General features: G+C 46.8%; 1 long non-coding RNA gene across 1 annotated transcript in view; it reads left to right on the forward strand.

Annotated features, from left to right (window-relative positions):
- LOC141180643 (uncharacterized) overlaps positions 1-27,645 on the forward strand; it is a 131,597-nt gene that overhangs the window by 58,976 nt on the left and 44,976 nt on the right. Inside the window, exon 4 of the long non-coding RNA XR_012256293.1 lies at positions 3,983-4,053. This is a non-coding gene — a long non-coding RNA (uncharacterized lncRNA). The remainder of the gene's footprint in view (positions 1-3,982; positions 4,054-27,645) is intronic.

A 27,645-nucleotide genomic window follows, 5' to 3' on the forward strand; every position in this document is an offset into this window, starting at 1 on the left:
CGCAGAGCGGGAAGACGCCGGCAACGCAGGAGTATAGACCTGAGCAGCGGCAGCAGGTGAGGAGGAGGGAGGTGAATATTTGATTTTTTTTTTTTTTTTATGTATGGAGGCATGGGGCATTATATGGGCGGGGGTGACAGCCTGCATGGGGCATTATATTGGGGGCGGGTGACATCCTGCATGGGGCTTTATATGGGGGGGTAACAGCATGCATGGGGCATAATATGGGGGGGTAACAGCCTGCATGGGGCATTATATGGGGGGATGACACCCTTCAATGGGCATTATATGGTGGGGTGACAGCCTGCATGTGGCATTATATGGGGTGGGGGTGACAGCATGCATGGGGCATTATATGGGGGTGACATCCTGCATGGGGCATTATATGGGGGGGAGAAGTGACATCCTGCATGAGGCATTATATGGGGGATGGCATCCTGCATGGGGCATTATATGGGGGGGAGTGATATCCTGCATGGGGCATTATATGTGGGGGAGTGACATCTTTCATGGTGCATTATATGATGAGTGACATTCTGCATGGGGCATTATATGGAGGGGAAGGGACATCCTACATGGGTTATTATATGGGGGGGGAAGGGACATCCTGCATAGGGCATTATATGGGGGGGGGAGTGACATCCTGCATGGGGCATTATATGGGGGGAAGTGGCATCCTGCATGGGGCATTATATGGGGGGAAGTGGCATCCTGCAAGGGGCATTATATGGGGGGTGACATCCTGCATGGGACATTATATGGGGGGGGAACAGCCTGCATGGGGCATTATAAGGGGGGGATGGGACAGCCTGCATAGGGCATTATGTGGGGGGAACAGCTTGCATGGAGCTTTATATGGGGGCCAGTATCCTGTATGGAGCCTTATATGGGGGGGCCAGTATCCTGTATGGAGCATTTTATGGGGGCTAGTATACTGTGTGGAGCGTTATATGGGGCCATTATCCTGAATGGAGCGTTATATGGGGGCCAGTATCCTGTATGGAGCATTTTTGGGGGGCCAGTATCCTGTATGGAGCGTTATATGGGGACCAGTATCCTGTATGGAGGATTTTTTTGGGGGCCAATATCCTGTATGGAGCATTTTTTGGGGGCCAGTACACTGTGTGGAGCGATTCGCCGGTTTCTGAGCTATTGTAGAATTTAAAATAGATATCACTCATATAATATAAGAAGTGAAATCTTTGCATTGTACTATACTTTTATCTCTCTGCAGTATCTGTGCATCATGAATCGTGGTATGTGTTAAAGGGGCCCACTGAGACTCTTTCGCCCGGGGCCCAGAAAAACCTGGATCCGGCCCTTTGTGGTACTATCATGCTAGTACTACTACCGCCAGTGGCTGGCTGGCAGGACATGCCGGGTGGGCATGATAGTACCACAGAGGCTTGCAGGACATACTAGGCATGAATCATGCTTAGTATGTCCTGCCAGCCTCTGTGTACTATCATGCCCAGCATGTCCTGTCCTGCCAGCCACTGGTGGTACCATCATGCATGCCCCTTGCCCAGCCACTGGTGGTGTGGTACTATCATGCTAGTACTAACACCAGTGGCTGGCTGGCAGGACATGCCATGTGAGCTTGAATGCTAGTACCACAGAGGCTGGCAGTACATACTGGGCAATGGGCATGATAGTACCACCAGTAGACTGACTAGGCGGTCTCCAGGGCTCCGTCTCCCCTTCTCGCTGCTGTTAGGATGGGTTAACATTGCGTTTATGCTGTGCGTTAAAACGGATCCGTTGTAAATCAGCGCAGACGCAATGTACCGTAGACTTGCATTGCAAAAATAGGCATGCATTTGAAAGTATGCATTATTTGCAACGCGCAGGAAAACATGGTCGGCGGCTGGAGGCCAGCTGAGCACTTCTCTGACAACTGTGTTCTAGTGTCATTCTGTGCCTGCTCATCTCTGTCAACAGGCATATTTGTCTGATCTGATGGCAAAGATGTTGCAGAGCTGGAGACAGAAGATCCGTGGATTACGTCAGGGCGAGGATTTTGTTATTTATTAAAGATGGAGTCCCTACATGTGTTTTGTGTTTTATTTTTATTAAAAAAAAATTTCTGTGGTTGTGTTTTTTTTTTCTGTTTACTAGAAATTCATGGTGGCCATGTCTAGGTTGGCGTGACGCCATGAATTTCAGGCTTAGTGCCAGCTGATAATACAAGGCTGGTACTGACCCCATTATCACCCAGCGTGCCACCCCCCACCAGGGCCGTTGTAAGAGCCAGATAAAGTGCCTGGAAATGGCGCTACGATGTATGCACCAATTCCAGGGGTGGCTGTGGGCTGCCGTTTTCAGCGTGGGGGGCCCAGAATGCTGGGCCTTACCATGCTGAGAATCCCACACCCCAGCTGCCTGTTTTTTTTACCAGGCTGGCGATCAAAATATGGCGGGAGCCCACGCATTTTTTTTTAAATTATTTTTTTAAATAATTAAAAAAAAACATTGGGCTTTCCTGACTTTTGATCGCCAGGCAGCTAGAAGTGGCAGCCTGTAGCTGTCTGCTTTATCTGCGCTGAGAATCAAAAATTCTGCGGAGCGCTATGTCATTTTTGCTTTATTATTTATTTATTTTCACACTTCTATATGTGTGACAGGCCCAACAGCTAATCACAGACGCTGACACAGAAAATGGGCGTCTGTGATTGGCTGCTTGAGTAACCTGAAAGCAGCCCATACATAGTACCATACTAGAATGTATGGGCTGATTGTACATTACTCGAACAGCCAATCACAGACGCCCATCCTCTTTGACAGCATCTGTGATTGGCTGTTGGGTCTGTGACATATAGAAGTGTGAAAAGAAATCATTTTTAAAAACATGATGTAGCACTCTGCAGAATTTTTGATTCTCACCGCAGGTAAAGCGGACAGCTACAGCCTGCCACCCCCAGCTGCCTGGCTTTACCTTGGCTGGCGATCAAAAGACAGAGAAGCCGAATATTTGTTTTAAACTTATTTTAAATATTTTTTTTTAGAAAAAGGTGTGTGCTCCTGCCATATGTTGATCGCCAGCCAGATAAGACAAGGCAGCTGGGGGCTGGGATTCTCAGCATGGTAAGGCCCAAGTGTTCTTGGCCCCCCACGCTGAAAATCGCAGCCCGCAGCCACCCTTGAAAATTTCCAGGCTCTTTAGCTGGCTCTTCTAGCGGCCCTGGTGGTGAGTACCCTGGGTAATAATAGGGTTAGTGCCAGGCCAGCTTTGTATTATCAGCTGATACTAAGCCCGGAATTCATGTTGTCATGCCAAATTAGACATGGCCACCATGAATTTCTAGTAAACAGAAAAAAAACACAGAAATTTTTTTTTTATTAAAAATAAAACACAAAACACATTTAGGCTACGTTCATACGCGGCGCAAAAAATCGCTACTGCATGCCGACGTTGCGCTTTTCTCAGCGTGCTTTTCCCAAAGCCATGTTAACATGTAGCCTATGGGGAAATCGTGCCGAAAAAAACGCCAAGAATTGGCATGTCAATTCTTTTTGCACGGCCGCTTTTGCAGTGAAAGCGCCCGCGCAAAAATACCTGGCAAAACGCGGCGTCTGAACGCTTTTAAGTAAAAGCCATAGCTTTTGCTGGAAGCCGTTTCCAGCTTTCTTTGGCACTGCTTTTACGCGAGCGCTCTAAAACGCCGCATAAAAGCAGGAATATGCGGCTATTACTCCGCGTGGGAACGTAGCCTAAGGGACTCTATCTTTAATATAAAAAAAAAATCCTCGCTCTGACGTAATCCATGGGTCTTCTGTCTTCAGCTCTGCTACATCTTTGCCATCAGACAAATATGTCTGCTGACAAATGAGCAGGCACAGAATGACACTGGAGCACTGTTACTGTGTAGTGCGGCACTATGTTGCTTTTTTGTCATTTCATGCAGTGTAGAAATCTTGGGAAAAGTGTGGATTGTGCTCTGGAAGTGATCAGTTATAGCTAACTATGTTATTTTCTGCATAGATAAGTCCTGCATAGAAGATGTGATATATCGGTCTGCGGCAGATAAAGAACTTCACCTAGAGACATCACTGGTGAGTATGTGTATTACCTATACACACACACTGACACTATATACAGAGCTTCTGTGTATAATGTCACTGGTGATGACTGTATAACCTGTACACTATATACAGAGCTCCTGTGTATAATGTCACTGGTGATCACTGTATAACCTGTACACTGACCCAATATACAGAGCTTTTTTACATTTTTATTATTTTAGCATTATTTGTCACTATGTGGTAGCATTATGTGCTTTGGTCATGACATGACGATATTTGTCCCTTGTATGTGGCATTATTCAGTCACTATGTGGTGGTAATATGTGGTCTCATGGTGTGTCAGTATTTATACCTTGTATCTGGTAGCATTTGATCACTATGTGGTGGTATTATGTGCTTTGGTCATGGTGTGGCGGTATTTGTGCCTTGTATGTGGCATTATTTGGGCACTATGTGGTGGTAATATGTGATCTGGTCACGGTGTGGTGGTATTTCTTCCTTCTATCTGGTAATATTACATAGTTACATAGTTTATAAGGCCGAAAAAAGACAAGCTTCCATCCAGTTCAGCCTATTTCTTGTGCACTGCAGCTATTCCGCAGCGTTGATCCAGGGGAAGGCAACAAAAAACTATGCGGTATAGGCCAGTTTACATCATTGAGGAAAAATTCACTTCCCGACACTAATCTGGCAGTCAGATTAAATCCCTGGATTAATTAACTAAGCATAAGATGTAATTTTATTGTTCTCAAGAAAGGCGTCCAGGCCTCTCTTGAACTCATTAAGTGAGTTGGACATCACCACTTCCTCTCCCAGAGAGTTCCAGAGTCTCACGGCTCTGACCGTAAAGAATCCCCTTCTATGCTGGTGCAGGAACCTCCTTTCCTCCAGACGCATAGTGTGCCCCCTCGTCTTTGTCACCATCCTTGGTATAAACAGGTCATGGGAAAGATCTCTGTACTGCCCCCTGATGTATTTATACATGTTTATGGGGTCTCCCCTAAGCCTTCTCTTTTCCAATGTAAATAGGCCTAATTTTGACAACCTCTCTGGGTATTCTAGTCCCTCCATTCCCTTTATTACCTTAGTCGCCCTCCTTTGTACCCTCTCTAGCTCCAATATGTCTTTCCTGAGCACCGGAGCCCAGAACTGTGCACAATATTCTAAGTGCGGCCTTACCAGCGCTTTATACAGAGGAAGAACAATGTTCTCATCATATGCCCCTATTCCTCTTCTGATGCATGCCATGACTCTATTTGCCTTCGCAGCTGCTGCCTGACACAGGGCACTCCAATTTAATTTGCTATTAACCAAGACGCCCAGGTCCTTCTCCATGTCAGATTTCCCCAACGGTTTCCCATTTAATATGTGTGGGTGACTGCTGTTTTTCTTTCCCATGTGCATGACCTTACATTTATCGGCATTGAACCCCATTTGCCATTTTTTGGCCTAACTCCCCAATTTATCTAAATCCTCCTGTAGCTGTGCCCTATCCTCATCTGTATTAACTACTTTACAAAGTTTAGTATCATCTGCAAATATTGCTATTTTACTATGCAACCCTTCCACTAGATCATTAATAAATATATTAAATAATATAGGGCCCAAGACAGACCCTTGAGGCACCCCGCTAGTAACCCTGACACCCCCTGAGCTTACTCCATTGATAACCACCCTCTGCTTTCTATCACTCAGCCAGCTATTTACCCACTTGCACACATTATCCCCCAGACCAAGCATTCTCCTTTTATATACCAACCTTTTGTGTGACACGGTATCAAACGCTTTGGAGAAGTCAAGGTCTACAACATCCACTGACTCTCCCCGGTCCAGCTGTGAGCTCACCTCCTCGTAGAAGGCCATCAGGTTTGTTTGGCAGGAGCGATCCCTCATGAATCCATGTTGATATGGAGTTAGACAGTTATTATTATTAAGATATTCTACAATAGCATCTCTAAGAAATCCTTCAAACAATTTACCCACAACAGACGTTAAGCTGACTGGTCTATAGTTCCCAGGGTCACTTTTAGACCCCTTTTTGAATATTGGTACCACATTTGCTTGGCGCCAGTCTAGTGGGACAGTCCCTGTCCATAAAGAGTGCTTGAATATAAGATACAGCGGTCTGTCTATCACATTACTTAATTCTTTTAGTACCCGGGGGTGTATGTCATCTGGGCCTGGTGACTTGTCTATTTTGATATTATTTAGGCGTTTCTGAACTTCCTCCTGGGTTAGGTGGGTGATATTTAGCGGAGGGTTTACTTTATCACTCTGCATTTCCTTCGATAAATTGTTTTCTTTTGTGAAAACAGTGGAGAAGAAGCTATTGAGTAGGTTTGCTTTACCCTCATCGCCCTCTATGATTTTACCCAGGTTATTTTTCAATGGGCCAACTCCATCAGTTTTAATCCTTTTACTGTTTATATAGTTAAAGAACAGTTTGGGATTCGTTTTACTTTCCTTCGCAATTAGTCTCTCTGTCTCCTCTTTTGCTATTCTTATTTGTTTCTTACAGATTTTGTTTTTTTCCCTATAAGATATTAGCGCTTCCTCGCTGCCTTCTTGTTTAAGTTTACCGAAAGCCCTTTTTTTGTTTTTCATTGCCCTGATATTGATCTTGGTAGAGTGGATTGTGGTTGGTCATTTGTTTTACCTGATATCAATAAGGGGAAACCTCTTTATTTCCAATAGATATTAAATACTTGGATGTTTAACTCCTCCCTGCCCTGTGACTATTACACAGCAGCAGAGATGCAGTTACAGAGGTTCACCAGAGAAAGCAAGTTGGCATTTGGTGAGATTTTCACCTCTGAAGTTGACGCGCCCCCTGGGCCGAGTGGGGAACCCGGAACTGGGCCTTTCGTGGGATGCTGGGAGTTGTAGTCACCGTGGCGGCGACCCGGTCCCGTGGCTCAGGGTGGTCAAACCAGTGGCAGTCTATTTGTAAGGTTTTAGGTTAATTGTCCGACTACGCCACCCGTGGATTGCGGTCAGGGTGTACCGCTGCTGCGAGGCAGACCGCTGAGGCTGGTGTTGTATGAGCAGCAGAGAATGGGATGACTCCCCACGGGAGGAGTATAGCCTCAGGGCAATGAGTGTGGATGATGGGAGTGATGGTGCACGAGCGTAACAGGAACGACTCAGAGTCTTTGCAGTGCAGTTCAGGGTCTTTACTGATGATAATAAGGCAGACCCTCCCGGGAGTACTGGCTAGCATAAGAGGCCTGGTCAGTCTGTGAGCAAGCAGGAGCTCCCGTGGCCAGGTGGAGTTGTAGGCCTCCCCGTCTGTCTGCACTCTTCCTGGCTACCTTGCTATAAGCGGGTGATAGTAGCCCACGTCCCTGAGTGTACCGTGTAGTGCTCACCCATATGGCTGGTGACTTGGGGCCTTCTGTTAGCCTCCGCTCCTCGATGGCGGTGCTGGTCCCTTGCTTGTGACTGAGCCTCCGGGCTTCTATGGCCAGAGGACCTGGAATCCCCTGTCAGCTGGGTTCTGCTGTTGGACTTAGAGATCCTTACAGCCTCGGACTCCGGTGTCCGGTACTTAGATTCTTCTGCCAGGGCGAGCTCTGCTCAGCTCCAGCCCCTGGTCTTCAGCTCCTGCTCCTACAGAGCTCCTTGCTGTTACTTTCCCTGTGTCTGCTTGTTCTCCCTAACCCCGCCCCAGACCCAGTTTATAAGGGCAGATTCCTCCCCTCCCAGGACTGGACAGGAGGTGTTGCATGTTTAAGGGCTCCTGACCAGGAAACCTCCCACTTGCTCTCAGACGTAATATTTCTATTACTGTGGTAACCAGACCCCTGGGGTGCCACATTCCCCCCTAGTAAATTTTAGTACTCCGGTACTAAACACATTTTTAAGAAAACACAAATACAGGGTAAAACAATAACAGGAAAAGTACATTTTGTATTGATGGTCACGGCATTTCCGTAACCGGGTGTCCATATCACCCAAGGTGAAGTTTTTTAGAATAGAGTAGGGGACCTGTCCAAAGCAAACCCCGAACGTTGGCCCTGGGCGTGGCTGCAAGGCAAAGCTAACTACTTTGGGCCACATGGAGGCCACGCCAGACAGGTTTTTCTTCGTTTTCGCAAGAAGCACCAAGTGTAACTATCTACAATGTAGTTCCGGTTATTCAGCGTCCATAACCTGTCAGTCCAAATAAACCTGAAGGGTAACTAGAGAAACATAATTAATAAACAGGCAGCAAACATAAACCATTTTCAACATTTGCAGTTTACAGGTAAATTCACATTACAGTTTAGATTCTCCAGCGAGCGGGCATCTGTCCTCTAGTGCTCCTGGTGGACCTACGTAACCCACTATCTGGTTCTGCACTACAGGGTGTAGAAGGTGTTGCGGGTAGGCCTGGCAGCTTTCTGCGTACTCTTTGGCTTACTAGGGGCACGGCAGGCTCACTACTAGCAGAGGGTTGATTCTCCTGGGCTGCTGGTATGGATTCTTCTGCCTCCTGGGCCGGCTGCTCTTCTGACACTCCCTGTTCTTCTGTAGGCCCTTGAGGGGCTGGCTGGAGAAAGGTGAGGACGGGTACCACGACTGCGTTGTTGATTTGAGTCCAGGACCGGGGAAAGTCTCCGAGTACGGTACTGATCATTTCTTCTCTTTCCTCTGCGGGTTGAGGGTTCTCTTGATCTTCGTCAGCTCTTTGCAGCTGCTCGGGACACTTTTTCAGGTGGTCTCTGGAAACAATGGCTGTGGTTTCTCCTCCATCCTTACTGATTATGCAGACTTTTGGATTATCATGGCTTGAGGGCAGTACTGTGTACGGGTCCTTCTCCCACTGGTTGTCCATCTTGTGGAGCCGCCTCTTTCTCTTCAAGACCTGCTCTCCAGGTACCAGGGGAACAGCGGGAGCATGCTGGTCATAAGTCTTCTCTTGCCTTTCTCTTGCTTGAGACAGACTTTGCTCGACGCTCTCCTGTACTTTCTGATACTGCTGCTGCCGTTCTGTATCCCAGTCTGCCTCTGGCGAGGTGTCCTCAGGTGTCAGTACTCCCATATCCAGATCAACAGGCAGCTTACCAGGTCTTGCTCTTATTAGGTAAGCCGGGGTACAGTTGGTAGAACCTACGGGGATGTGGTTATACAAGTCCACCAGATCAGGCAGTTTTTCAGGCCACAGACCGCATTCTTCCAGGGGCAACGTTTTTAGCAAGTCTATCACCACCTGGTTCATTTTCTCACATAGTCCGTTGGTCTGAGGGTGATAGGGCGTTGTTCTTATCTTCCTGCAGCCATACAGATTGCAGAACTCTTGGAAGACCTCCGCTTCGAAGGCTGGCCCTTGGTCAGTTAACACTTGCTCCGGATACCCGTGTGGACGGCAGAAGTGCTGCTGGAAGGCTCTAGCTGCTGTTTGAGCCGTTAAGTCCTTGACAGGGACCACCACCAGGAACCGGGAGTAGTGATCTACGATGGTGAGGGCGTAGACGTACCCAGATTTGCTTGGAGCCAGTTTCACATGGTCCAGGGCTACCAGTTCTAGTGGCTGCCTGGTGATGATGGGCTGCAGGGGAGTCTTCTGGCTGGCATGGTCTCTTCTCCTTAGGCTGCACGGGCCACAGTCTCTGCACCACCTCTCGTGGCTCCTCTCATGCCTACCCAGTAGAACCGTCCACGCATCAAGAACTCCAGCTTCTTCCATCCGAAGTGTCCTGCTCTGTCGTGGTATGCCTCCAGAACCATAGCCGCGTCTCGTCTTGGGACCACTACCTGCCAGGTCAGCTCATGTGTTCTAGAGTTGACCATTCTCCGGCACAGCTTCTCCTTGTAAAGAAACAGTTTACTTTTCTCCTTCCACAGTTGCTTGGTCTCCTCCGGAGCATCTGGGTCAAGACGGGCATCAGCCTGTGTCAGCATTTCCTTCACCAGACGGACTGCGGGATCACGGTCTTGTGTCTCCGCCCAGCTATAGTGGGGTAAGGGATTGAACGTAGCAGAGCGCTTGTCCCTTACACGGTGGGAATACAGGGTAATCCCATGACGGTGGAACGCAGGGAGTTCGACTTCTTCCAGTTCTTCTGGATCTTCCCCTACGTCCGGTAACTTTGGCATTCTGGACAGGGCATCCGCGTTGGCATTTGAGCGTCCCGCCCGGTATTTGATGGTGAATTCATAGTTGGACAGGCGGGCCATCCATCTCTGCTCCAGGGCACCAAGTCTTGCAGTGTCCAGGTGTGTCAACGGGTTGTTATCCGTGTACACGGTGAACTTTGAAGAGGCAAGGTAATGCTTGAAACGTTCGGTCACTGCCCACACCACTGCCAGGAACTCTAGCTTGAATGAGCTATAATTCTCAGGGTTTCTCTCTGTGGGCTGTAGTTTTCGGCTGGCGTAAGCGATTACCCGTTCTTTCCCCTGCTGGATCTGGGACAGTACGGCTCCTAGCCCGATGTTGCTCGCGTCCGTGTGGAGGATAAAGGGCTGGCCGTAGTCAGGGTATGCCAGGATTTCATCCCCCGTGAGGGCCATCTTCAGCTGGCGGAAGGACTCCTCTTCCAGCTTTTCCCACCTGAAGGGCGGCTTCTGGTTCTTGGCCTTCCTGGACTGGCCTATCAGGAGGTCCTGCATAGGAGCTGCCATTTTGGTGAAACCGGGAATGAATCTTCGGTAGTAGCCTACCAACCCGAGAAACTGCCGCACTTCCTTTATGCTGGAGGGTCTTGGCCAGTCTTTAATCACGGTGTTCTTATCGGGGTCGGGAGCCACTCCGTCAGCACTCACCACGTGTCCCAGGTACTGCACCTTTTGTTTCAGCAGGTGACACTTGGAGGGTTTCACCTTTAGGCCTTAGCTTGCCAGGGCGTCAAACACTTCTGCCAAGTGTTTCAGATGGTCCTCGTAGGTTTTGGAATAAACGATGACATCGTCCAGGTATAACAGGACAGTCTCGAAATTCCGGTGTCCCAGACAGCATTCCATCAACCGCTGGAAGGTTCCTGGTGCGTTGCAGAGCCCGAACGGCATACAGTTGAATTCGCTGAGACCCATCGGGGTGGTGAATGCGATCTTCTCCTTGTCTGGCTCTGCTACAGGAACCTGCCAGTACCCGCTAGTAAGATCCAAAGTGGAGAAGAAGTTAGCAGATTTTAATGCAGCTAAAGATTCTTCTATTCTAGGTAGCGGGTACGCATCTTTGTGTGTGATACGGTTGACCTTTCTGTAGTCTACACACATTCTCATTGTGTTGTCCTTCTTTTTCACTAGAACTAGTGGAGCTGCCCAGGGGCTACAGCTGTCCCTGATTACCCCAGCCTCCTTCATGTCCTTCAACATCCCCTTTGCATGCTGATAGTGTGCAGGGGGTACAGGTCGGTATCTTTCCTTTATGGGTGGATGGTCTCCCGTGGGGATGTGATGTTCTACCCCCTTTACTCACCCGAAGTCTAGCGGGTGTTTACTAAAGACTCTTTCGTACTCCTGAACCACCCGGTAGACTCCCTGTTTTTGGTGTGAGGGAGTGGAGTCAGTACCCAAATGCAGTTGCTGACACCTGTCCTCCATTTATTTCTTAGAGCCGTTACCTTCCTTTGGTTGAGATGGAGGCAAGGGTTCCACGGCCTTTACGGAATTTTGATTTATGGTGAACAATTTGGCTAGCGTGGCATACCGGGGCAGGTATACTTCTCTCTCCCCGATATTTACGATGCGGACAGGTACCCTCCCATGGCGTACATCGACTACTCCCTGTGCTGTCAAAATGGTGGGCCTACTGTCTGAGTAGACGGGCTCTACCATTGCTTGGTAGTCTCTACCTCTTAGACCAATAGCTGCTCGGCACCAGATCATCATCTCACTTTTCGGGGGCATGGTAATAGGGAACGGGTCGCACATTCTCACGCTACCTATCTCACCATCAGATAGTTCCACTTGTTGCCGTTTCATCAGTGCCCAGATCTCTTTTTGGAGGACACGCTGCTGGCTGGAACTGGCTTTCATGGCAACCTGCTGTAAAATGAGAATTATCTCTGCAAGACAATTTTCAATCACGTTAGTACCCAAGGTTATTTTAGGGTGACTCTCACGACGGTCAATGTCCACAATGATCAGTCCTTGTGCCGCCAGTTCGACTTTACCGATTTTAATGGTCACCTCTTTGAATCCCACCTGCGGCACGGGCTGACCATTGCTGGCGATGATACTCAGGTCGTCATCTGGGTAGCGGGTTATGTCCGAGTCATTCCAGTACCGCTTAAAGAGCACATAAGGGATGGTAGTTACCTGTGACCCGGTGTCTAGTAGGGCACTCATTGGAATGCCATCCAGTACCACAGGCAAGACTGGACGTCCCCCTACATATTTATCACGCCAGTTCGAGGGGCCTGATGATCTTATGCCTGGGGGTTGGCTCTCTGCCCCAGGTTGTGCCCGTTTAAATGACAGTACCTTGCCATATGTCCGGGTTGATTGCAGCGGCGGCAGATGGGTTGTCCGTCCTCGTTGTATCTGTCGCTGGGTCTTCCTCTGGACGATGAGATCCTCCTCTGTCGGCGCCACGGGACATCCTCCGGTCCGGATGCCGGCTGGATCTTTCCTGGAGGAGAGACCTGTAAAGACTGCACAGTTCTAGTTAGCGCGGCTACGCTTTTAGTTAGCTCTTGGACCTGATGGTGCAGGTCTGTAGCCGGGTTGTTGTCCAAAGCCTGCGCACCAGCTCCTATAGGCTCTGCAGACAAGGGCGCCGCCTCCTGGTGATAGGTAATAGCAGGGTGCCGGTGGGTTACAGCGCTACCCGGTGCCGGTTCTCTGAGCACCCGGATGGCCCTGTCTTTGAACTTTGCAAAGTCTAAACCAGGGTTCTGCAAGGCCATTGCATGTAACTGGGTTCGGTGGGCGTTGGACAGCAGACCCTCAATGAATTGCTCAGTTAATAGTTCATCTGCATTCCGCACACTGTCAGGGTCTGCCTGTTTAATGGCTCCCAGGGCCTCATGCAGACTCAAAGCATAGTCTCTTATACTGTCTTGGGCCCGCTGCTTGCACCCATAAAATCTCATTTTGATCTCGGCTGAGGTGCGGGTATCAAAAGTGTCCTTCAGCCGGGCTAAGATCTCCTTTACGGTCTCCTTGTCCCGGACTGACCAGGACTTTACTTCGCGTTGGGCTGCGCCGGTTAGCTGGCCTATCAATATGCTCACTTTCTGGCCCTCCGTCAGGGGGTATACCTTAAATAGGCTGTACAGTCTCTCTTTATAGTCGCTTAGGATATGCGACTCCCCTGAGTATTGGGGCAGCCAGGCCGCTCCGGGGATGTATGGCATTGTGAACGGCATTACTGCGGCAGCGGCCGCGCTGGTGGTAGAGGGTCCCTCCGTGTCCGTCATCTTCCTCCCCCCTAGTTAAGTGTGGCCTACCTTCCGACGATCCTCTTCTGTAGGCCGCGGCTCCGCTGGTGCTGCTCCGGACAAGGACCTTGCGTCGCGTCCTGGTGACGTCAGCGTCGCTCTCTCTCCCTTCCAGGACCTTGCGCAGCGTCGGTGCGTAGGGCGGAGCTTCAGGTCTCGCGCGCTTTCGGCATCCACGCCCCTCTTCTTCCCGCGTGGCGTCCCGAAGATGGCGCCCGATGGCGGGAAAACAGTTGCAGATGGCGGGAAAACGGCTGAAGAGGGCGGAAACCTTCACCACGGCAGGTATGACAGTCTTTTGAAGGCGCGCAGTACCCGGTGGTTGCGGGCACGAAATCCTGCCGACTACGCCAAAGTTGACGCGCCCCCTGGGCCGCGTGGGGAATCCGGAACTGGGCCTTTCGTGGGACGCTGGGGGTTGTAGTCACCGTGGCGGTGACCCGGTCCCGTGGCTCAGGGTGGTCAAACCAGTGGCAGTCTATTTGTAAGGTTTTAGGTTAATTGTCCGACTACGCCACCCGTGGATTGCGGTCAGGGTATACCGCCGCTGCGAGGCAGACCGCTGAGGCTGGTGTTGTATGCGCAGCAGAGAATGGGAGGAGTATAGCCTCAGGGCAATGAGTGTGGATGATGGGAGTGATGGTGCACGAGCGTAACAGGAACGACTCAGAGTCTTTGCAGTGCAGTTCAGGGTCTTTACTGATGATAATAAGGCAGACCCTCCCGGGAGTACTGGCTAGCATAAGAGGCCTGGTCAGTCTGTGAGCAAGCAGGAGCTCCCGTGGCCAGGTGGAGTTGTAGGCCTCCCCGTCTGTCTGCACTCTTCCTGGCTACCTTGCTATAAGCGGGTGATAGTAGCCCACGTCCCTGAGTGTACCGTGTAGTGCTCACCCGTATGGCTGGTGACTTGGGGCCTTCTGTTAGCCTCCGCTCCTCGATGGCGGTGCTGGTCCCTTGCTTGTGACTGAGCCTCCGGGCTTCTATGGCCAGAGGACCTGGAATCCCCTGCCGGCTGGGTTCTGCTGTTGGACTTAGAGATCCTTACAGCCTCGGACTCCGGTGTCCGGTACTTAGATTCTTCTGCCAGGGCGAGCTCTGCTCAGCTCCAGCCCCTGGTCTTCAGCTCCTGCTCCTACAGAGCTCCTTGCTGTTACTTTCCCTGTGTCTGCTTGTTCTCCCTAACCCCGCCCCAGACCCAGTTTATAAGGGCAGATTCCTCCCCTCCCAGGACTGGACAGGAGGTGTTGCATGTTTAAGGGCTCCTGACCAGGAAACCTCCCACTTGCTCTCAGACGTAATATTTCTATTACTGTGGTAACCAGACCCCTGGGGTGCCACATATTTATAAGACAAAACCAGGAGTGGGTGAGAAATGCATAAAACATTACCTCAGATTGCTCCACTCCTGGTTTTGTCTTATAAATACAGAGGTAAAAATCTCACCAAATATTCAAAGTGCCACAATCTTCTGACAGTGCGGATTCCACCAATAAATAAGTGATCACCTTCCCAACCTGTGCATCGCTGATAACTTGTTTTCACCAATAAAAACCCTTTAATGCAAACTACAGTAATTGTACATCACAGTTCTTGTGAGCGCACAGTGATATGCAGGAGCCGACAATATAATGGGTATAACGGCTAACAGGTATTTGCAAATAGCTGAAAGGTGGATGGGCCCCTGGAGTCAATGTCCCTGGTGGGCCCCAGACACCCCAGTCCGGCGCTGTATGTACAGTAGTATTCAAAATAATAGCAGTCCAATATGACTAACCAGATTGATCACTGTTTTTGGTATAAATTATATTAAACATTAACAGCAAAATTCAAGGGGAGGCAATATGTGTGGGTTGCCCCTCCTGCCAAGTCCACAATTCGAAAATCATACAGTTAGGTCCATATATATTTGGACAGAGACAATATTTTTCTAATTTTGGTTCTAGATATTACCACAATGAATTTTAAACAAAACAATTCAGATGCAGTTGAAGTTCAGACTTTCAGCTTTCATTTGAGGGTATCCACATTAAAATTGGATGAAGGGTTTAGGAGTTTCAGCTCCTCAACATGTGCCACCCTGTTTTTAAAGGGACCAAAAGTAATTGGACAGATTAAATAATTGTAAATAAAATGTTCATTTCTAGTACTTGGTTGAAAACCCTTTGTTGGCAATGACTGCCTGAAGTCTTGAACTTATGGACATCACCAGACGCTGTGTTTCCTCCTTTTTGATGCCTGGCCTTCACTGCGGTGGTTTTCAGTTGCTGTTTGTTTGTGGGCCTTTCTGTCTGAAGTTTAGTCTTTAACAAGTGAAATGCATGCTTAATTGGGTTGAGATCAGGTGACTGACTTGACCATTCAAGAATATTCCACTTCTTTGCTTTAATAAACTCCTGGGTTGCTTTGGCTTTATGTTTTGGGTCATTGTCCATCTGTAGTATGAAACGACGACCAATCAGTTTGGCTGCATTTGGGTGGATCTGAGCACACAGTATAGCTCTGAATACATCACAATTCATTCGTCTGCTTCTGTCCTGTGTCACATCATCAATAAACACTAGTGACCCAGTGCCACTGGCAGCCATGCATGCCCAAGCCATCACACTGCCTCCGCCGTGTTTTACAGATGTGGTATGCTTTGGATCATGAGCTGTACCACGCCTTCGCCATACTTTTCTCTTTCAATCATTCTGGTAGAGGTTGATCTTGGTTTCATCTGTCCACAGAATGTTCTTCCAGAACTGTGCTGGCTTTTTTAGATGTTTTTTTTTAGCAAAGTCCAGTCTAGCCTTTTTATTCTTGATTCTTATGAGTGGCTTGCACCGTGCAGTGAACCCTCTGTAGTTACTTTCATGCAGTCTTCTCTTTATGCTAGATTTGAATATTGATACGCCTACCTCCTGGAGAGTGTTGTTCACTTGGTTGGCTGTTGTGAAGGGGTTTCTCTTCACCATGGAGATTATTCTGCTATCATCCACCACTGTTGTCTTCCGTGGGCGCCCAGGTCTTTTTGCATTGATGAGTTCACCAGTGCTTTCTTTCTTTCTCAGGATGTACCAAACTGTAGATTTTGCCACTCCTAATATTGTAGCAATTTCTCGGATGGGTTTTCTCTGTTTTTGCAGCTTAAGGATGGCTTGTTTCACCTGCATGGAGAGCTCCTTTGACCGCATGTTTACTTCACATCAAAACCTTCCAAATGCAAGCACCACAACTCAAATCAACTCCAAGCCTTTTATCTGCTTAATTGAGAATGACATAACGAAGGGATTGCTCACACCTGTCCATGAAATAGCCTTGGAGTCAATTGTCCAATTACTTTTGGTCCCTTTAAAAACAGGGTGGCACATGTTAAGGAGCTGAAACTCCTAAACCCTTCATCCAATTTTAATGTGGATACCCTCAAATGAAAGCTGAAAGTCTGAACTTCAACTGCATCTGAATTATTTTTTTTTAATTCATTGTTGCAATGTCTAGAACCAAAATTAGAAAAATGTTGTCTCTGTCCAAATATATATGGACCTACAGTAACTGTATATACCAAGTATAGGGATTTAAAACTTAACTTTTACTATCAAGAATAAAAGATTTGGCAATCCTCTATACAAAATTGACAATACACATAACAAATATGTTAAAAAGTAGAAAATGTGCCCATGTCCCTGTATAGGATCATACTCTGACAATAGTCAAAAAAGTGGCAACAAGGCATCAGTGAATACCTATATAAATATATAACATGTTACAACAAAACCAAACAATAAAGTCCAGAAATTGTATACAGTAGGGCCAATGGATATAAGGAAAGATCTCACCAAATTCGCTGGTCTCCAAATTCCTCCAACAGGTCCTCATCCATAAAGGCCCAAATCATGGAGTCCAAGGTGTTGATTATCCCTTTCAGTCCCTATAATGTTGACTGACCCTCAAACGTATTCTGCGCTCCAGTGCACCGGAAGTGACGTGCATACGTGTCGCTAATGGTGCGCCCCATCTACTTGGCACGCAGGGTGCGTTCCAGCGTACCGGAAGTGACGTGCCGGCGTACCGACAACGAAGTTTGCGGCTCCCCCGGAAATATAGTAGGGAAACTGTGGAGCGCATACAGCATAGTTTGCGGCTCCCCCGGAAATCCTGTGGAGAGCATACAGCGTTCCATAATAGCATAGTGGCGCATACATCCCGGAACCAACCGGCGGTCCACAAACATGAGATATAATATTAAATCTGGTTATAGGGGCGTGCCCTCTGTTTATTGCAGGGTCACAGATATGGGTGGTTATGTAATCCTATTTGCCCAAATAAGGTGAGAATGTCTTGGATAGGTCCACTTGATTAGTTTATTTTTGAATCTACCAATTACGACACATCTACATAACTAAGGGGTGGGGCACCACTCTCCAGGTGTCCACACTCCCTGATTTAGACATGCTATAAATTGCTGGCAGCCTCTATGGAATCTGCCATTGCCTAAAATTACAACCCAGATAGAGGGTTCCCAGCCCAGTTCCCAGCCCTATATTCTACAGTTTTTTGTGCCAATCCCCTGATGACTCAAGATTTTTGAAGAAACGCGTCGGGAGGCGCATAGGGTCAGTTCAGGGCTGTCCAGGTTTTCAGGGTCACCTCTTGACTGCCCTTGTAAGGGCGGGAGTCTTGGGGTTTGAGGGTCAGTCAAGATTATGGAGACTGACAGGGATAATCAACCCCTTGGACTCCATGATTTGGGCCTTTATGGATGAGGACCTGTTGGAGGAATTTGGAGACCAGCGAATTTGGTGAGATCTTTCCTTATATCCATTGGCCCTACTGTATACAATTTCTGGACTTTATTGTCTGGTTTAGTTGTAACATGTTATATATTTATATAGGTATTCACTGATGCCTTGTTGCCACCTTTTTGACTATTGTCAGAGTATGATCCTAAACAGGGACATGGACATATTTTATAGTTTTTAACATATTTGTTATGTGTATTGTCAATTTTGTATTGAGGATTGCCAAATCTTTTATTCTTAATAGTAAAAGTTAAGTTTTAAATCCACTATAGTTGCTATATATGATTTATAAATTATATTACCACATGTCAAACAATTTACCAGTTGGTGCAGTAGATTCTAAGAAAACCAACAGACTCCGCATTCATGATCTGCATGAGTCTGTGTATTTGAATAATTAATTGTTAGGGGGTGTGTTCAAAATAATAGCAGTGTGGAGTTCAATAGTGAGGTCAATCATTCTGTGAAGACACAGGTATGAATCAGGTGGCCCTTATTTAAGGATGAAGCCAGCACATGTTGTACATGCATTTCTCCTTGAAAGCTTGAGAAATCTGGGTCATTTGAGACATTGTTCAGAAGAACAGCGTACTTTGATTAAAAAGTTGTTTGGAAAGGGTAAAAATTATATAGAAGTGCAGACTATGATAGGCTGTTCAGCTAAAATGATCTCCAATGCTTTAAAATGGAAAGCAAAACCAGAGAGACGTGGAAAAAAAACAGAAGACTACCATTCGAATGGATCGAAGAATATCCAGAATGGAAAAGGTTCAGCCATTGATCAGCTCCAGGATGATCAAAGACCGTCTCAAGTTACCTGTGAGTACTGTGACAGTTAGAAGATGCCTGTGTGAAGCTAATCTCTTAGCATGAAGTCCCCGCAAAGTCCCACTGTTAAAAAAAGACATGTACTGAAGCGGATACAATTTGTCCAAGAACTCATCAACTAGCCTAAAGAGAAGTGGAGAAACATTTTGTGGACTGATGAAAGTAAAATTGTTCTTTTTGGGTCCAATGGGCACAGACAGTTCGTCAGACGACCCCTAAACTCTGCATTCAAGCCACAGTACACTCTGAAGACAGTGAAGCATGGTGGAGCAAGCATCATGATATGGGCACGTTTCTCTTACTATGGTGCCAGACCTATTTACCGCATACCAGCGATTATGGACCAGTTTGCATATATTAAAATACTTGAAGAGGTCATGTTGCCTTACGCTGAAGAGGATATGCCCTTGAAATGGGTGTTTCAACAAGACAACGACCCTAAACACACCAGTAAACGATCAAAATCTTGGTTCCAGTCCAACAAAATAGAGGTTATGGAGTGACCAGCCCAATCCCCGGTGTTACGGATCCGGGTGGTGGAACCTCTGTGCTGCGGTGCAAGGGGGGACCAGAGAGGCGTAACTAGGTATCAACTCGGACCGACCAAGGTCGTACGGCGGTTCAATCGACTCCGTGACCAGGGAAGGACCGAGCAGAGGGACCAGGTGCTACTCTGGGTACCAACCTTGTATGAGAGCAGGTGACTCCCACGGGTCAGAAGGCAGGGACCGACCGGTACAGCAGATGAGCACGGCAGGCAGGCTGACGGGTGATCCGGGCAGACGGACAGGCAGGCGCGACAGGTAACAAGCAGGAGCCTCCAGGTAGGCTGACAGGTAGGCACGGCAGGTAACAAGCAGGAGCCTCCAGGTAGGCTGACAGGTGGGCACTGGCATGCACGGCTGGCATGCAGACAGGTAGGCACGGCAGGTAACAGGCAGATGCTTCCAGGCAAGCAGGCGGGTTGAGCCCATAGACAAACTGGCGGACTGGACCGTAGGCAGACTGTCGGGCTGGAGAGTAGACAAGCTGGCGGACAGGACTGGTAGTCAGGCTGGCGGACAGGACTGGTAGTCAGGCTGGCGGACAGGACTGGTAGTCAAGCTGGCGGACAGGACTGGTAGTCAGGCTGGCGCGGGCAGGCAGGACTTGTAGTCAGGCTAGCAGCGGGACCTGAGGGCTGAAGCAGAGTTTAACACACAAAGCTACAACCTTGCACGGGCACCTCCATATTGGAGGAGGTGCCTTTTATAGGGTAAGTCCTCCGGCCATTGGCCGGTGACTTTTTAGGACGGCGCGCGCGGCCCCTTTAAGAGGGAGCGAGCGTGTGCGCGCCCCAAGTACAGAGCCGGGGAAGCTGCGTGCACCAGCAGCAGCTGCAGGGAGGCCAGAAGACGCCGGAGCAGGACCGCGGCGGTAATGGGGACGGAGTCTCTGCCGGGCAGGAGGCAGAGACGCCGATGCTACACCCCTATCTTAATCCGATAGAACACTTGTGGGGTGACATCAAAAATGCTGTTTCTGAGGCAAAGCCAACAGATGCCAAAAAATTGTGGGGTGTAGTCAAAACATGAAACTACTTGCATTTTGCACTTAGTGCATAGCCTTTATGAGTCTAGAAGTACTACTATATGTCAAATTGACCAGAATGTGTATGAGACCCTCCTTTATTCTAATACAGGATGTATCAGAATCCCTAATTTTTGGCAGTTCTGTCTTCCTTCATAAATTACACTGAAATTACCTATTTGTTAATAAAAATAAAATTTTGGTTTAAGTCATTATACAGGAAAAAAATGATTCTTAAAGAAGTTGTCCAGTACTTTAGATTACCCCCCCCCCCCCAATGTATCCCCACGGGGCCCCTAAGGATTTTTGTAATTAGCTGACGTTGCAGCCAAGGATAGCGCCGCTCACAGGCATCACGTGACCCCGCGCTGACGTCACGACAAGTGAGGCGTGACAGCTGGATTGTGGGCGCCATCACCCCCCGCGTCACACCCAGCATTCACCGCGTGCGTTCCCAATGAATGGGGAGAGGGAGAGCGCGAGGTGGATGCCGGGTGTGACGCAGGGGGTAACCCCACCTACAGCCTGGCATTCACCGTGGAATGTGGAAGAGAGAGACCCCCGGCTGCTGCCAGCACTTGTCGTGACATCAGCGGATATCAGAGCCGGCTGCAGCCGGGGGTCACGTGATGCCTGTGAGCGGCCAGTGATAGCGCCACTCACAGGCATTATCTGCAACGTAAGGTAATTACAAAAATCCTTAGGGGCCCAGGGGGGATACATTGTGGGGGTAATCTAAAGTACTGGGCAACCCCTTTAACATTTTTGTTCCTGTAAAATGCAATTTCTCATTGATTGGGAATGTTTTATTGTCAGTCCTTAAAGTGGAGAAAAAGTGTCACACCATTGCTCTCAGCAGCGATCTGGGAGTCAGAGATGCCTCCAGGGGTCTTCCCCATGCTGTTCTCCTTCCATTCAGCACTTTTTCCATCCATTTGTACATTTTCACTGCCACCCAGACCTCCTTGTAGGGTCTTCCAGAAAAATGCTCGGATTTCTCATTGACTTCCATTATACTTGTTACTTGAAATGAGCACACGAGCATTAGGAATTGTTCGGTTCGAGTAACAAGCATCTGAGCAGTTTAGTGCTCACTCATCTATAGTCTTAATATGTGCTGTTATCTACCACTATATGGTCACCAAATAATGGTAATATCGGTTAGTGACCCACTCGGATGTTTCGCCTCGTCAGTGCTTGAAGTCTTAGCTACGATTTTGGTGGATTGTGACTGCTGGGACCCCCAGGATGCACAGCACAGAATCCAACTTGTTCTTGTGCCTGAATCTGAAATAGAGCGCTACTAAGGTAAAAGTATCTGAGTTCTTGTAAAATCAGTGGATCAGGGCATGTTTCCCCCTAGCTTGATTGCCACTTTTTGTGCACACAATGTCTATTTCAGGTGGTTTCCTCCTGGTTCGCTTATGAAAAGCACTCAATAAAAATTAAATTGAACATACACTGCAATGTAAAAACAACTTGCTGTGCAAACTGTATGTTTCAGTCTTGTCTAATCTTCTGTTTGGTGTCCAAACCGTTGGACAGATATAACATGTATAGCATTGATATGCCATAAATGTCAGTAATATTCAATTAAATTCAAAAGGACATTAATCAATTTTAATTTTTTTTTTTAATTAAGAATTACATGAAAGGTTGAAAAGATGTTCTTGGAGGCCTTTGACTTTTGCAGATATTTCTTGCTGGTCAGACGGCCACAGGTACAGTAGATGGTACAACTCTTTCCATGCAGGTACAGCATTGATGGTGGATGTGCTGTACTTTCTTCAGGGCACTAGATGTGAGGGTTTTCTGCCCTTGAGATGTTTCTGGTGCCCTGGTGACAGTGGGCAAAAATGCAGCTTTGTCTGATAGTGCGAGCAGCCCTGGATAATCCACGCCGGCAGGATGATATCATCCGGCGGAAGATAGAACCTATAAAAAAGATGTAAAACCGAAGTAAGTAATGGGACTCCATATTAGAGGACACTACTGTGGTGTCTCTGTGGGAGGCCGGTAGAGGAATCTTCTCCATACAGAGGTGCGGGATCATTGTCAGCCATCATACATGTGACAATCCCACCACTGACAGATGACATCTGCTCCACATGACTTATCTCACTGACATCATACAACATGGAGATTATCGGCACACTTACCTCGCCTACTACTTTCCCCCTCTTCCACTTTATCTGTTCTTTGCTGTTTTCTCAGATTTAGTGCAGATTTCTTTCTCTCCTGAACTGGAGGTTCTAATAAAAAGTCAGAAAAAGATGTTGATTATAAACTCCTCAAAGATTAATTTTATATGTTTATAGAGTTACTCAAACTGGTTAATATGCACTTGTAGCTTTTCTGTGTGCGGCCGTGTGGTGTCTCCCTTATTAACATGACATTACTTGCAGCAAGCCAAAGTGTTTTTATATAATCCGTCAGATAACACTTAAGCGTAAGTTTAAAGAAGACTCATCACCAGGTCTTAAGTGTCCAGAATTCACTCTTACTTTATTCCCCCTGCTCCCCTGAGGACTCTGTTTTTGGTTTTTATTAAAATCCCCCTTAGGCTATGTGCCCACGATGCAGAAATGCTCCGGATTTTTTTTTGAGCGTTTCTGCATCTCCCTGGCACAAAAAACGCATGCGGATTGTACACGCGGATTGTACACGCGGATTGTACACGCGGATTGTACACGCGGATTGTACATGCGTTTTTCCTGCCAGGGACATGCGGATGCGAAGCGTTTTGATCGAAAGAATGGTAAAAAATAAAAAATAAATATACTTGCCTTCTGATGGCCCCCGGAGTCCTTGTCTTGGCTTGCCGGCAGCTCGCGGTAGATTTAAGGACCTGCCAACATCATTGGTCGCATGACCCGTCACATGACTAAATGACGTCAGCGCAGGTCCTTTAGTCTACCGCGATCTGCCGGCAAGCCGAGACAAGGAACCGGAGGCCATCAGAAGGTAAGTATAATATTTATTTTTTATTTTATTCTTTTTTTTTACAGGTTCTATGGTAGGGGGGGTCTGGAGGAGAGGCTCCTCTTCTCCAGACCCGAGTACCATCCGCGCATTGAAACAAATGGATTCCGCATGTACAGATGCAGTGATGCGGATTCCATGTGTTCCAATGCAAGTCAATGGCGGTGAAAACGCAGCACTTCTGCAAAATAATTGGTAGTGCTGCGGATTTTTCCGCAATGATAATCCGCAGCGGAAATTTCCGCAGCATGTGCACAGCAGATGCGGATTATCATTGGGGAACATGGCAGACCTTCTACCAAGCGTTTTTTAAGCGTTTCTGCGGCGGAATTGCCGCTGCGGAAACGATTAAAAACGCATAGTGAGCACATCGCCTTACAGTTCCACAGACAGGGGCCTTTTTATTTAGTGGTCATTTTTATGGTCTTTACCACACTATAATACTGAAGAAGAGGCTGAAGACGCTCCCTCCCCCCCCCAGATAATCCTGTAAGCACCACCCCCTTGTAAAGAACATAAAAATTAGCACTAAATAAAACTGCCAATAACTCTGGAACCGTATGGTGGATTTTACCAAAACAAAAAATTGAATACTCAGGGGCAGCGGGAATAAAGTAAGTCATTATCTGAGCCTTCATGTGCAGATTCACATTACACTTTTGTATCATAGCCTATAATGGGATGGTCTATAAATCTGTACATACCTGACAATGAGGGCGAGGATGACTCACACTTTTTAGCAGTGACACACTGATTGTCACCATCATCAGTTTTGGAAGGGGGAGATTCTTTCTGCCTGTTTGGTAGAAGAAAGTCAAGTAAATTACAAGTGAAAACAATACAAAAATGAAGAACACTTGTCTGTAAGGCCATTTGGGACATCATGAAGGGGATACTCTGCTCAGGACCCCATTCTACCAGCAAGAATGGAGTCTAACTAGTAATATTGGCCTATAAAGAGCTGGGAATGAATGGCTGGTTGCAATGATCAACTGATATTGCTGTGTAATCACAAGCCAGATCCACAGTAATCAGTTATCATGGGGTGGTGGATGCTGGATTTAGATTTGTGTTACTCGTGTCTGAGCATATATCAGAGCTAAATCTCATAATAATAATAATCTACTCACCAGTCTGGGTGTTTTTCGCTGTTCTCAGGGGTACACTCTGGAGGTGACATAGGTTCTTCAATGGTCACCATCTTGGTACTGGTGGTATATAGCTAAAAAACACAAAGAAATATAAATAGATATATTTTTAAACTTTTTTTCTAATTATAGGTTTTATTCATTTTATTGACCTACATGCTTTAGACATACTTACTTTGGAAAACCTTTGAGAAGATGATTCAAAGTTTTTGATTTCTGGACAGTCATTGTCCTCACTTGTGTCCCCATCATCTGAATTCCTAAATTTATAACGCACAGAGCGATCTGAAAAGTAAAAGTGTTATGAGAAATTATTAGTATAAGCCGGTCAGACAGTCACCATGTTATTACTCATTATGATAGGAACTGATTGTCACACATAATGAAAGAAAAGGCACTCAGCAGTTTTCTGCTGATAAGGTCTCATTTTACTTACTGCTAAAGTAGCAGGTGTCCTCATCTGATTTTAGATCAGGAACGAACAGAGGCTTCTGACTTAGAAGGTTGTTAAAGTTTAAGGCACGCAGAAATGGATGAATTTTGATCTCGTGTGCCCCTCCTGGAAAAGGAAGACAAGAAAGAAATCGATAGTTATTGTCAGAGAAACTACTCCGTATCTATACAGTTTATGTTAATGTGAACTGGAGATTTAAAAGAGCCAACATGAAGGAAATGTACTAAACATTAGAGCATGAAGAATGGGGAATGGACACGTTGGTAGAGACCTTCAGTGCTCATCCTCATGGACACCTTCATTTGTCCAGAGGTGTAATAAGTCATTATTAATACTATTATCATATTACCTGTCCCAAGTCTTTGTTCTGGATTTTTTCTGAGTAGCTGAGTGATGATGCCCCGAGCATTTGGTGGAGGAAAGTAATTACATCTCCAAACAATGTCATCTGTGATATAAAAAGAAAATATTACTGGAAATAAAACCTCTTCATTTATTTACATAAAAAAGCATTTTCCTTAAAAAAAGCTAGAAGCTAAACCAAGGAACCAATCAAACCAAATAACAGCGACATGACAAGCAGTCAGATTATTTTACTTACCACTGAGGATACTGCGTAATTTCTCCTTTTGGGAAGCCCTATAAAATGGTGTATATCCAAAGAGAAATTCATATAGGATGATGCCTACTGACCACCAGTCAACAGGTCTTCCATAGCCTTTCTGTAGGATAACTTCTGGGGCCATGTAACTAGACGTGCCAGCAGTCTGGAAAACAACAGAAGAATGAGATGATGATCAATACATACGACAAATAACATCAGTGGAAATGTGATGAGAAATGATCAGAGAAGGAGAAAGAGATGAGATATGTAAAGTAGAAGATCCTGTAAGTAAAGCCGACCTCTTTATCACAGAACTCTTTGGTGATGTCCTTAGTTGGAGCCTTATAGATGTTTGATGTTGGTCTCATGAGGCCAAGTTTTGAAACTCCAAAATCGGTCACTTTAATATGTCCTGTTGATGTTATCAGGATGCTGTAAAAGAAAAGATGGTGTCAGCCCCAAGTAATAACCCATAGACTGTATAACAAACTAACTTTCATCCCCTTTATTATACCTCAAGGGTCACTTACTTTACAGGCTTCAGGTCTCTGTGCACCACACCATAGCTGTGCAGATATTCCACAGCAAGGACTGTTTCTGCAATGTACAGACGGGCCAAGGTGATAGGTAAAGGACCCCTGTGCTGTAGAAGATTGCCACAGTCTCCTCCTACAGGAAAAAGCAAATATGACAGGTGAGGGTCTGTTACAGAGTAAATTACACATGATGGGTGTGAATGTGAAACAAGCGGAGATATTGGGACAGGATGGTATATATAGAGATACACTGTGTAATGTAGAGCGTATACTGCAGAGGAACTCTGTACATAGAGACAGAGCCAGGCCTCATCTACAAGCCTCTAATTTATTTCTCTGTGAAAGTTCTCATCTATAAAAACTGTTCAAATACAGAGAAATCTTCCTTTCCTCCATAGCAGATATTGCCGCCATGCTCAGTGAGGACACACAAGGCATCTTAGTAACATTATAGTAAATGCGGTGTGGACATGTAACCGTCCATGTGGACATGTTCAGGTTATATATAAGGTGCTAGGATTAGGCAGACGTGGGCTGGATATAAATACAATGGATGTGTCCTACCTGGTGCATACTCCATGACCATACACAGATGAAGTTTAGTAGGAAAGGAGCAGAACATGGAGGCCACAAAGGGACAATCAGCGAATGTAGAGATGTCCCTCTCCTGAAAGGCCCATTTAAGGGTCTTTGGCTTTTTCAGGTTCTGCTTGTCCATTTTCTTCATAGCACATATCTTGTTTGTGTCTGTATGGCGAACTAGGTGGACGGATCTGAGGAGGAAGAAAATCCATGATTTATTATAAATTCTTAATAACAGTCCATCCATAGACCTGATCAAGTGATCTCCTGTACTAATGGTTAATACTAGATGTGCGGCCATCACTAGAAATCCATAAAATAACACTCCATAAATGATCACCTATGGAAAGTCCTCATCCACGTCACATCCTAACTGACCTGAAGAGAGACAATTAGATGTGGACAGTGATGTGGAACCATAATTTCTCTATGGTAGCATTGCAGGGGCAGGACGTAGAGACATAGGCATCGTCATAAGGAGCCCTGAGAAATAAATATTATACCAAAGTAAAGCTCACCCAAATCCTCCACAGCTGATCAGTTTGATAGGATTAAAGTCGTCCTTACAAGGATTTCTCCCCGGGTTCACTGATCCGATCAAGGCCTAAAAAGGAATAAGAAATGACATCAAGACAACGAAGCTGCAGGAGGATAAAAGCTCCAGATGCAGGAACATCTTCCGTCTATATTATATCCCCCCTGATTACACTGCAACCGAAGTAGAGGACGTGATAAAAGCCGGACCCCCCACAGACACTATTATATTATAAGGG

This window comes from Phyllobates terribilis, unplaced genomic scaffold (assembly GCF_046119375.1).
Source record: "Phyllobates terribilis strain yellow unplaced genomic scaffold, ASM4611937v1 Scaffold_34__1_contigs__length_13252353, whole genome shotgun sequence".
NCBI classification, from domain to species: Eukaryota; Metazoa; Chordata; class Amphibia; order Anura; family Dendrobatidae; genus Phyllobates; species Phyllobates terribilis.